A 12,231-nucleotide genomic window follows, 5' to 3' on the forward strand; every position below is an offset into this window, starting at 1 on the left:
ACACAAGCACACAAGAATTGCTGGGAAAGCAAAAAGATGGATCAAGGAATATTTAACGGGAAGGAAGTAACAAGTTTTAGTCAGGGAGGTGTCTGAATGGGTGAGTGTGATAAGTGGGGATCCACATGGGTCAGTACTTGGACCAGTACTGTTCCTTGTACATGTGTACGAGATGACAGAGGAAAGTGGGTCAGAGGTGTCCCTCTTTGTAGATCAGTGAAATTAATGAGGAGAATGCAAACATGAATAGACCAATAAAGACTATAAATGTTTCTGGAGAAGCTGCAGTAGTAGTCTGACAAGTAACTACTGGAATTTATCTCTAACAAATCCAAAAATATGAAAAACGGAGGTCAAATACGTAAGGAAACAGTGTACAGGCACTGGGAATAATGGCGGTAAACCTTCTAATACTGAGGGTTTTGAAGTCTATCATAAAAAACGTTCTCTTATAATTGCTTTGTATACAACGATTTTAAGATTTTGCTAACAATTTCATTAAAATTTCAAATTTGTACCTGAAGTTATAGGTTGTCTACCTATTATAAAATGTATAAGCTTAAATATTTTGAAACTGTTACACCGAAACATTCTTTAGTTACGAAATGGAAATCATTATCACTGTTTAATAAGCTTGCTATCACTATCCTCTCCGGACTGTAATTAGACTGTTATAGCTATGTAAGAGCGCTTGACGGAGAGTTAACTTATCAAGTCTCTTATCCCTGACCTTCACATTATCAGTTCCGATTTAAACTGACGTGATCAGTGGTAGGATGTCACTGGACTCCAGATTTCCAATAAAAATATTTATTCAACCTGGCTGAAATAAAAATGTATCAAGATTTTAAAGTCTTACAAATCAGTTAGGAAATTATATGAGTTAGTATGGTTGGATTTGAAAAGCACGTGCCTAGCTTGACTAGGTTTGAAGGTTGCTGAATTTAAAGCCTATCAAGTACACTAGTGTCATTAAGATTACATATCACCTGATCATCAGCAGTCAAGAATACTTTCATCCCTAATTAAACATTAAAATAAACATTCATTATACATAAACTAAAAGACTGCGTAACTTGCCCGGTGATATCCACAAGTTGTAAGCAAAAAACACTCATACACTGATAAGATATTTATTTAGAAAATGTTTCGACTTGAGTGGCTTCCATTGGACTGAAGAAATCTCTGGTGGCAAAACGAGTCTTTTGTAAATATTTCGTTTAGTGCATACTTGTATTTTAGCTATTAATGAACATACACTAAGTGTGGGCAATATAGGGTATAAAATACAGCAAATGAAAAATAAGATACATGCGATTAAACGACGGGTACCCTTGGGTACCCACGACGGGTACCCACTGGTTGGGAGGCAGCCTATATGGGAGTGTGATATACACCGAATAAATTGCAATGTGCTCTTTGCATGCCACAAGGAGCCATCGTAGCTCTATATTTGGTACCTACTTTATCAAAGAGACTACACTTTCCTACCCTTCTAATGCCCACGCATATTTTTTTACTTTATGGCCCTGTCTCACCTCATCTTTCGTTTCTCCATTTGAAGTAAAAATCTGCTCATATATTGTAACTATTTGGCCGACCCTGGTCCTGGACTAGGGAAACATTCTATTTATAGATGCTAGACAGAGTCTGGGGAACTGGAGGTAACGAGGATGGATCCCAGTTGCGTTGTGGGAAGAATCGGAACCTGGATGGTGACAAATTGCTGAACATTGTGATATTTTTGTATTTTCTTAACTAGATGAGGCTTACTATAGGAGGACCAATGATGTATATTAGTTTAGGTAAGATTTCCATTTTAAGCTTTTCATGTGATAAATTAACTTATTATTTTTTCCATTACCACTCAGGGTTTGCATGTTAGTAATATTGAACTGAAATTCACTGCCTCAAGTATATTTTTTTTTGGGGGGGGGGGGGGGGGGGAGGTAGTGATTCTAGAGAATGGAATAAGGTTTGAAACATGATGGAAAAAAATACAGGATTTTGTCAAAATATAAATTTAAATATAAATATTTATAAGCTTGCTGAGAGTTATGCCTTATTAAATATTTCTTGTATTCAGATATTCGTGCTTTTCATTTCCTTTATTATTCTAGCTCACATAATTTTTGACTAATAATAATAGCTCGTCTTTTTTCTATAGCATGTCTTATGTCCATGAAAACTTGTGACGATGCAGCTGAAAATATTGCAGCTCATAAATTGTGCGAGTCATTCCTGGGTTTAGGTGTGTGTGTGTACGTACCTAATTGTACTCATCTAATTGTGGTTGCAGGAGTCAAATCATAGCTCCTGGCTCTGCCTCTTTACTGGTCGCTACTAGTTTCACTCTCTCCCTGCTCCAAGAGCCTTATCATACCTCTCCTTAAAGCTATATGTGGATCTTGCCTTCATTACTCAGCTTTTCGGACTATTCCACTTCATGACAAATCTATGACTGAAGAAATACTTCCTAATCTCTCTTTGCCCCATCTGAGTCTTCAGTTTCCAATTGTGGCCCCTTGTTGCTGTGTCCCATCTGTGGAACATCTTGTCTCTGTCCACCTTGTCAATTCCTCTCAGAATTTTATATGTCGTTATCATTTTTCCCTATCTCCCCTGTCTTCCAGTGTGGTCAGATCGATTTCCCTTAACCTCTCCTCGTTGGACATGCTCCTTAGCTCCGGGACTAGTTCCGTTGCAAACCTTTGCACTTTCTCTAATTCCTTGACGTGCTTGACCAGGTGTGGGTTCCAAACTGGTGCTGCATACTCCATTATGGGCCTGACGTACACGGCGTAGTCTTGAACGATTCCTTACTGAGGTGTCGGAATGTTATTCTTAGGTTTGCCAGGCGCCCATATGATGCAGCAGTTATTTAGCTGATGTGCGCCTCAGATATGCTCGGTATTATATACACCACATAATTCTTTTCCTTGAGTGAGGTTCGTAGTCTTTGGTCTCCTAGACTGAACTCTGCGGTCTTCTTTGCCCTTCCCTGATCTTTATGACTTTGCACCTGGTGAGGTTGAACATCAGTAGCCAGTTGCTGGACCAGGCCTGCAGCCTGTCCAGATCCCTCTGTAGTCCTGCCTTATCCTCCTCTGATTGAATTTTACACATTAACTTCACATCATCTGCAAACAGGGACACTCCTGAGTCTATTCCTTCCGTCTTGTCATTCATATATACCAGAAACAACACCGGTCCTAGGACTGACCCCTGTGGAACCCCGCTCGTCACACGCGCCCATTCTAACACCTCGTCACGTACCATGACTAGCTGATGCCTTTCCGTCAATTTGTGTGTGTGTGTGTGTGTGTGTGTGTGTGTGTGTGTGTGTGTGTGTGTGTGTGTGTGTGTGTGTGTGTGTGTGTGTGTGTGTGTGTGTTTTCTGGATTCAGTATGAGCTCGTAACTGTACCTCTAATCCCACAAATGAACTACTTTATTAATTTCAGGTTTCTAGGTCTCTATGATACGGCACCAACTCAGGAAATTGTGTAGTATGTACACCTTTCTGGATCATTCTAGTCGCCACCTATAGGACAGATAATGATTCTCCTAATATCCATATGCTGCAGCTATGCTTTGAGAGTCCGCGCACTCCTCTTCGCAGTAGTGTTTTGAATTTTAAACAATCTGAGCAGTCACAAGCAGTCATGTGCATCGGAATCAAATTTTCCTAGGAAGATGTCCTGTCTGCCAAGATACCGTTGTCAATGTGTTGCTGTGTCAGACATCAATATTTATGGAAAGGGTAAACAGTTTTGACAAGTAGACGAGGACGACACATGTGTAGCAGTTGGGTATTTTCACTATTGAAACGTTTCACCTACACTGTAGGCTTGTACATCAATGGTATACAGTACCTACAAGATGAAAATTAGACATGTGTAACATCTGAGTATCTTGATGATAGACGTTTTAGTAACCACTGGCTTCATCGATATAAATTCAAGGATATAATTGGAAGACAGTAGAACTAACCTGACAGGTCCCTAAACAATGCCTAGTGGTAGTCTACTACTATTCTCCTATTGTAAAGAATACAATCCTCCGGCCACTATAGAATAACATCCTTCAGTCACTACAGAATAACATCCTTCAGTCACTACAGAATAACATCCTTCAGTCACTACAGAATAACAACCTCCAGTCACTACAGAATAACATCATCCAGTCACTACAGAATAATATCCTCCAGTCACTACAGAATAACATCCTTCAGTCGCTACAGAATAACATCCTCCAGTCACTACAGAATATCCTCCAATCACTACAGAATAACATCCTTCAGTAACTACAGAATAACATCCTCCAGTCACTACAGAATAACATCCTTTAGTCACTACAGAATAACAACCTCCAGTCACTACAGAATAACAACCTCCAGTCACTACAGAATAACATCCTCCAGTCGCCACAGAATAACATCATCCAGCCACTACAGAATAACATCCTCCAGTCACTACAGAATAACATCCTCCAGTCGCCACAGAATAACATCCTCCAGTCACTACAGAATATCCTCCAATCACTACAGAATAACATCCTCCAGTCACTACTGAATAACATTCTCCAGCGAGAATTATAACCATTCTTCCATTTATATGCTCTTCAGTCACTCCTTACATACTTCTGATAGCTGTTTACCTTCTAATTTTTAACTTACATCGTTTTTGGCTATTCTGTATGAAATGATTTTAAAGAATCAGATTAAGTATACTAACACTGGTCAACAACCAAAATGATTCCGGGACCAGAGTAGCAATTTCCAACTAATTTTTGGTCACTGGTAATTAATATCATGGTTAAAATTGTTTGTTAGCTCTTGTTTTCTATATATAGTAGACCGTTATATTACACGGTAGTTACGTTCCTGAAAATACCGTGTTAGGTAAAACCGTGCTAGATAAACTGAAGAACTTAGGGGAAAAATTAGGTTACGTTCCTGGGAGCCCCCCAAAAAACAAAACTGTTTTTTAGACCAACAGATCTTATAAAAGTGAATATGTAATTGTAGTGCATTGTCATGTTTTTACTGTTTAGGATTTCAAATACAACAGAAATAATAGTATTTCTTACTTTAAATTGTGGTTCCTGGTGTATGTCAGTGATTGTGAAGACAGAGGAGATGCATGGTTTGGCCCTACTGGGCTAAGGTGGATGGTTGTTGGTTGTCGGCAGAAGTGGTTGGTAAAGGTTCTGGTACTAAAGTCGATGGTTGTATTGGTGTGTGCATAAATTCTGTAATAGATCTCTGGGCTCTTTTACTCTGCACTACATTATACAGCTGACGGTAAGGCATCATCAGTTGGTCTAGACCCCGTTTCAAAGCACTGCTTCTAGATTTGTCAGGGTCCTCTTCAGTGAAAACGTCTGCTAGTTTACCAACAACATGAAACTGCTCACGTAACTGCTGCAATGTTAACTGTTTTTCATGTTCTTCTTCATCTTCTGTTATGTGGCTCCCTTTGTATCTGTGCATCGAGGTCTGCTAACATTTCCTCTGGACTTGTCTTCATCATCATCTTCTAAGAGCTCATTCACATCTTCATTCATATCTTCAAAACCATCACCTGGTAATCTCTTTGCCAGCTGAACAATTTCCTGACTCTCTCAAGCAAGGGAAAACCAGTGAAAGACCTACAGAAGGCCATAACTTTTCCCATCCTGCATTTAATGTTGATTGGGGCACTTCATTCCATGCACTTCTAGCATAGCTGATGGCATCTGCAATGCTAAATTTATTCCAGAAATTTGGTACTGCCAGATTGGAGTCAAGAGTCCATTGATGCAACTAGTTTTTTTTCATAACTTTTTTTGTGTAGTTACACACTCCCCGATCCAGTGGTTGTATTGAAGATGTTGTATTTGGAGGTAATAGTACAACTTTTACATGTGGGGTCGCATCCAGCAAAGTTTGTGGATGAGTACGGGAATTATCAAGAACGAAGAGAGCCTTGAATAAAGTGATGCTTAAACTAGGCAATAAATATTTCCTCTGTCAACCATGCTGAGTGGTTTGACCTCCTAATTACTGGTAAGGTGTTTTTATCTACGCCTTTCAAGGCACGAGGATTTTCAGATCGGTAAATAACCATGGCTTGAGTTGGGGAAGTATAACGCGGGCGACGCTCCAAAATTTTTCCTCTCCTACAAACCGAACCGTGTTAAGTTAATTTTACGAAGTGTTGTATAAAACTGTGCTGCAATTTTTCAACAGTACAATAACCAAAACGCGCCAAATAAAACCGTATAACATAACGGTATACGTACACCTGCGTGTCACAACAGGTTCCAACAGGGTTGCGGCAGTATATTTAGTGGCCTGCAACGATATTAATGGTCAAATGGAAGCACTTGGCATCGACTACGAACCCAGTCACTGGAAGCTGTTCATAGATTCATCAAACACGAGTCTGAAAGGTGTCTTGCTGCATAACGGCAATAGTAAATCATCAGATCCTGTGAGTTATGCACCACTTATGAAAGAAAATTATGTAAATATAAAGGATATGTTGCAATGCATGAAATATTGCAGCTCTGCGGTGACTTAAATGTTGTTGCTCTTGTGATGGGCTTGCAGGGCGGTTACACCAAGTACTGCTGCTTTCTATGTGAATGGGACAGCCGTGCAAGATGTTCCCACTGCATCAGGAGAGACTGGCTACCTGGGATAAAAAATGTTCAACATCCACCTCTCATTGAACCAAACAAAATTTTGCTATCACCACTACACATAAAACCGGGGCTCATGAAAAACTTTGTAAAAGCTATGGACAAATCCAGTTCATAGCTCAATGAGCGACCCTAAGAGAGAGAGTCTTCAACGGTTTTCAGATTCGAGAGTTTCTTAAAGATGGCGACTTTGAATCATACCTTCATGGGGAGGAGAAAGCTGCTTGGGAAGCATTCAAGTTAGTGGTGAAGGGATTTCTCGGAAACAGAGGGGAAGGCAACTATGAAGAATTGGTGAAAAATCTCGTCAAAGCTTACAAGAACATGGGATGTAACATGTCACTTAAAATCCAATTTTTCGACTCGCATTTAGACTTTTTTCCAGCGAACTGTGGGGCAGTGACGAACATGATGAAAGGTTTCGCCAAGATATTTCAACCATGGAAAAATGGTACCAGGGCAAATGGGACACAATAATGCTTGCAGACTATTGCTGGACATTGGCAATTATTTTTATTATAATCAAAAAGAAGCGCTAAGCCACAAGGGCTATACAGCTGGACATTGGCAAGACATGATTCTTCAGCCCACAATAACCGTCAAGAAAAAATGCAGAGTAGGTACGGATTAGAGTTTAAAACATACTGACACATATTGTACGTTACAATAAAATAATCAAATATTACATGTCTCGTATCTTTAAACCTATAGCCAATAAGCATTTTTTCAAGGTGATATTTGGATTCAGGACATGAAGATACATAAGAATTAACTAATCTCATTTAAGAAGCATACGACTTCTCAAAACTTGTTGACCAATGTAATCATTATCATGACGAGGAAGCGCTAAACAGGTAAATGCCATAAAGAACTAAAATAATATAAGATACGGGAGGAGAGGTAATCAGGTTTCATGTAAATATGAGGAAGGTAGCTAAAGTTCTTGAATCAAGAGCTCATCACTAACATTAAGAAGCTCCTCATCAATAACCTTTGCGAACACAGGTGTAGTCTGTCTTGTGGCCTATACACCTGGTTGTAGCACGATAATCATGGTAGAAACGAGGAACGAGCAAAAGTCAGCAGTGAGTAAATAATATATATTTCCTTCACCACAACAGCATTCAAGTACATGTACAATATTTACAGAGGATATGTGTAAAAGAGTAATATGTAAGCAAGACACACGATGAGAACCGTCTTCAGCCAGACTGTGAGGTAAGTCTGCCAAAGCTGCTTCAAAGTGTCCAACATCGCTTCATACTCTGGCGGGCATCCTTGTGATTGACTAGTTTAAACTAGGATGCTAACAAAACAAAGTGGCTCCGCTTGTTACACTCTTAGAGTCTGGTTTGATGGTTTGGAGAACATGTCTGTTTGGGTGCGTGGCATACACCGAATAAAATTAAATGTACTCTTAGCATGCCACAATAACGATGTTTAAAATGGTATTAAATACCAGACTGAGGAACTGATCACCTCAAGCTATCTCTCCAAAACTGATGGATTGATTATATCTTGAGCTTGTTACTACATCTGCTGTCTACAATTCATTCTTCTTTGCATTCGACTGATGAAGCATACCACGTAGGCGAAACATTACAACAATAAAGTTAATCAACTGTTGCACAAATGTCTTAATCATGACTTAAGAAATCTTAATGACACGATTGCAAATAAACCATACCCCCGGCCGGGATTGAACCCGCGGTCATTGACGGGCTGGAGTTTTGAGACTCTACGACCGCGGGTTCAATCCCGGCCAGGGGTATGGTCTTAATCATCAGTAACGAAATAGACGCAATCCACTCAACTCTCCCAAACCTGTATTTTTGTAGATACATTTTCCATGTGATATTGCGAACATGTTCTTTATTTTTGTCAAACTGTGGTTAAATATCATTTATTTATGATCTTGTGATGTTATCAAAATGAAAACGAATAAAAGACAGAAGACAAGAAGACAATTAGAGGTAAAGAGGAAAGTACTAGTCATGAGGAGGAGGTGAAAGAGGAGTGGGGTAGATTTAATTAATAATACCAGGTTTGGGTGCGCAACAGAAGTTTTTTGGCTAGAAACATGAAAGATTAGAAGAATTATGAAGTACAGCGCTTGAAAAGAAAAAAAAAGATGCACGAGAGAGTTTTTTGAAATGATGTACGTAAAGCGGAGAAAATGGAGAGTTGGAAAAGGAGTGGTAAGAGAGCGCAAAAACAAAGGAAATGAAGGTATGGTTTAAAAATTTAACAGTAAATTTTACAAAGAACGAGAAACGGAGAGGAGATGGGAGAGGAATATACTGGGAAGTTGGAGGAAATTTTCCGATGAAATATTAAGTGACCAGGAAAGAATAATATCTGGCAGTTGTAAGGACGAATCAGACATAAGTGTACAAGTGCACGAGGCAATGGATAGAATGAATAAAAGTAAAGTAGCTGGACCGATGGGATTCAGTGATGTTAAAAGTACTTAGTATGTATTTTAGAGTTGTTGGTGTGAGTGTGTGTTTAATATATATGCAAGAAACAAGAGAAGGTACGTAAGGATTGACAGATAGTTTACCTGTAGAGTACAAAGGGTACAGTGTACTCTGAAATTGTTAAAAAGAGTTACATCTTTAAAAGAAAGCAGGAATGAAAGTAGACTGAGAACAATGAATTTTGCAAATATTTTGGAAATAATTTGGAGAATAGATATTAGAAAACGTTGTAGAGTTACGAGAGGTATTATTCATAATGCAGAGGAGATGTTATGGTGATTCAAACATTTAAAATAGATGGAGCAGAATTTAATGAAGAGGATGTATAATTCTGGGGTGGAAGGAAGGCGGCGAAGTGGTCGTCCAGGAAGGGTTGCGGGGTGGGAGTTGTAGGAGGTTTTAAGTGATATAACATATTAACATACAACAGGTGCCTGTTAGTGTTATAGACCGGTGTGAGTGGAAATATGGGATTGTAGGGTTTTAACTTGCTCTTGGAGAGTGAGCAGCATAACAGTTATGAAGAAATTCTAGGAAACCGGTTAGCCGGGCATGAACCCTGGAAGCGGGAAGTACATTGTCTGCTCTCTGTATGATGGGTGAGATGTTACGGTTCCGAGGAGACAGATTGTCCTCTGGCGAAATTCACGAAGACTCATGTCCTACGAGAGGTAAAGAAAGTAGCATCGACGAGAATCTCGAAATTTCTCCAAGGAGTTATTTGAATATCTTTTTCTCGTTTTGCCACAAAATTATTTACCTACAGATTTAATTTAACTGGCATACTTTGTGCGAAGAACACACACTATATATATATATATAATATATATATATATATATATATATATATATATATATATATATATATATATATATATATATATATAATATATATAATGTCGTACCGAATAGGCAGAACTTGCGATCTTGGATTAAATAGCAACGCTCATCTTGCCATATAGGACAAGCAAGTATATTTATATATATATATATATATATATATATATATATATATATATATATATATATATATATATATATATATATATATATATATATATATACAGAGAGAGAGAGAGAGAGAGAGAGAGATGAGGTTCACCTCTGGTGTAAATTGTGGGACCCATAGCCTCGGAGAAGTGGATAAAATGGCTTCAGGGAAGATTATTTGGATTTCTTCCTGAAGCCGTTTGAATATTCCACTTCCCCTACCACCCCATCTTTTCATTCTTTTTTTACCAATAGGAATATTTTATTACATAATATGGTACAAAAGGTTCAAGAGATACATTGTTGATATAAAGATGGCATATACAGTACATGAGGTGTGAGAGATACATGTCTAGTACACATTGTACATGTTTGTCACTGATTATAATGCGAAAATCTCATCCAGCTTTTCAGAACTGGGGCGCGTGCCCAAAATACAGCAGACATTACTCCTCTGAACAGCAGCGTTGAGTGGCTGGAACATTATCTGTAAGTCCACAGCAGGGTTCGAACCTACAAACTCGGCATCAGAGTAGCAGTACTTTACTACACCCGGTAAGTATGACAGCCTAGCCGAAACCAGACGGTCACTCTCCCATACCCCATACAAAAATATTTCGTTATATCAGGCCATATGCTTTTGTCATTTAGGTCTAACTCACCTGTTTGGAAAGCGATACCACACTCAGATATCACGCAAATGACATGATACCACACTCAGGTGTCACGCAAGTGAGATGATACGTCACTCAGGTATCACAAATCAGGTGATACCACACTCAGGAATCATACAAATGAGATGATACCACACTCAGGTATCACGCAAGTGAGGTGATACCACACACAGGTATTACACAAATCAAGTGATACCACACTCAGGTATCACACAAGTGAAGTGCTTCCACAAAGTTTAATTTGAAAACACCCATATATAATTAACAAAACTAAACAGAACAGAAGTTAAATTTTTGCAGAGATCAGATAACAGAATGCGTGATTCTGATTATGGAAGAAATCAGAATAAAGATGCAATCACGCTTTTATTGGGTTTAATCATTTTACAAGCTTTTTTTATATAGTTTTCTTAAACTTTTTTTGTTGATTTTATGAATTATTTATGGATGATTTTAAATTAAAATTTACCATCTCCCAAGAAAAAGACAAAAAAAGAGCAGGAGAGAAAAAGGCAGAGCAGCAGAGCAGAAAGAGCAGCAGAGAGAGAGCAGAGCAGAGAGCAGCAGAGCAGCAGCAGCAGCAGAGCAGCAGAGCAGCAGCAGCAGAGCAGCAGTAGCAAACAGAGCAGCAGCGTTGCAGGGGAAGCAAGCTTTGGCGGTGTTGTGGCGCGGGGGGTTGCGCGCGCGGCGTGTTCTGCCGGGGCCGCCAACACAGCGCCGGCAGCGGGCCCAGCAGCAGCAGGGCGGGGCGGGCCCGCCGGGTGCCGCTTGCAGCAGGGCGCGGGGCGGCCGGCCGGGCAGCAGCCAGCAGCAGCAACAGCGCAGCAGCAGCAGCAGCGGCCGCCGCCGCGGCGCGCCACAGCAAACAGCAGCAGCAGCAGCGCGGGAGGCACAGCAGCAGCAGCAGCGCGCGCGGGCTGTGCTGGCCGCGCCGTGGCAAAGTAAGAGGGGGCGCGCGTTGAGAGAGAGAGAGAGAGGGAGTAGCAGCAGTGTATGTGGAGTAGTAGAAGAGCTGCAACAACAACAAAGGGGAACAATAGCAGCAGCAACAACATTAACAGCAAGACAACATTAAAAGCAAAAATTAAAAGCAGCAACAAATAACAGCAAGACAAATAAACAGCAAATTAACAGAAAAAAAACAGCAGCAACATTAAAGCAAAATAAAGAAAAATTAACAGCAGCCATTAACAGCAGCAAAAAACCCCAAGTAAATTAAAAAACAACAATAAGCAAATTAAAGGGGCAAAACTCAGAGCAACATTAACAGCAACGAAACTAACAGCAGCAACATTAAAGCAACAACATTAACAGCAACGAAACTAAAGCAGCAACATTAACAGCAGCAACATTAAAGAACGACAACTAACAGCAGCAACATTAACAGAACGACAACTAACA

Source organism: Cherax quadricarinatus, chromosome 77, assembly GCF_038502225.1.
Source record: "Cherax quadricarinatus isolate ZL_2023a chromosome 77, ASM3850222v1, whole genome shotgun sequence".
Taxonomy (NCBI): Eukaryota; Metazoa; Arthropoda; class Malacostraca; order Decapoda; family Parastacidae; genus Cherax; species Cherax quadricarinatus.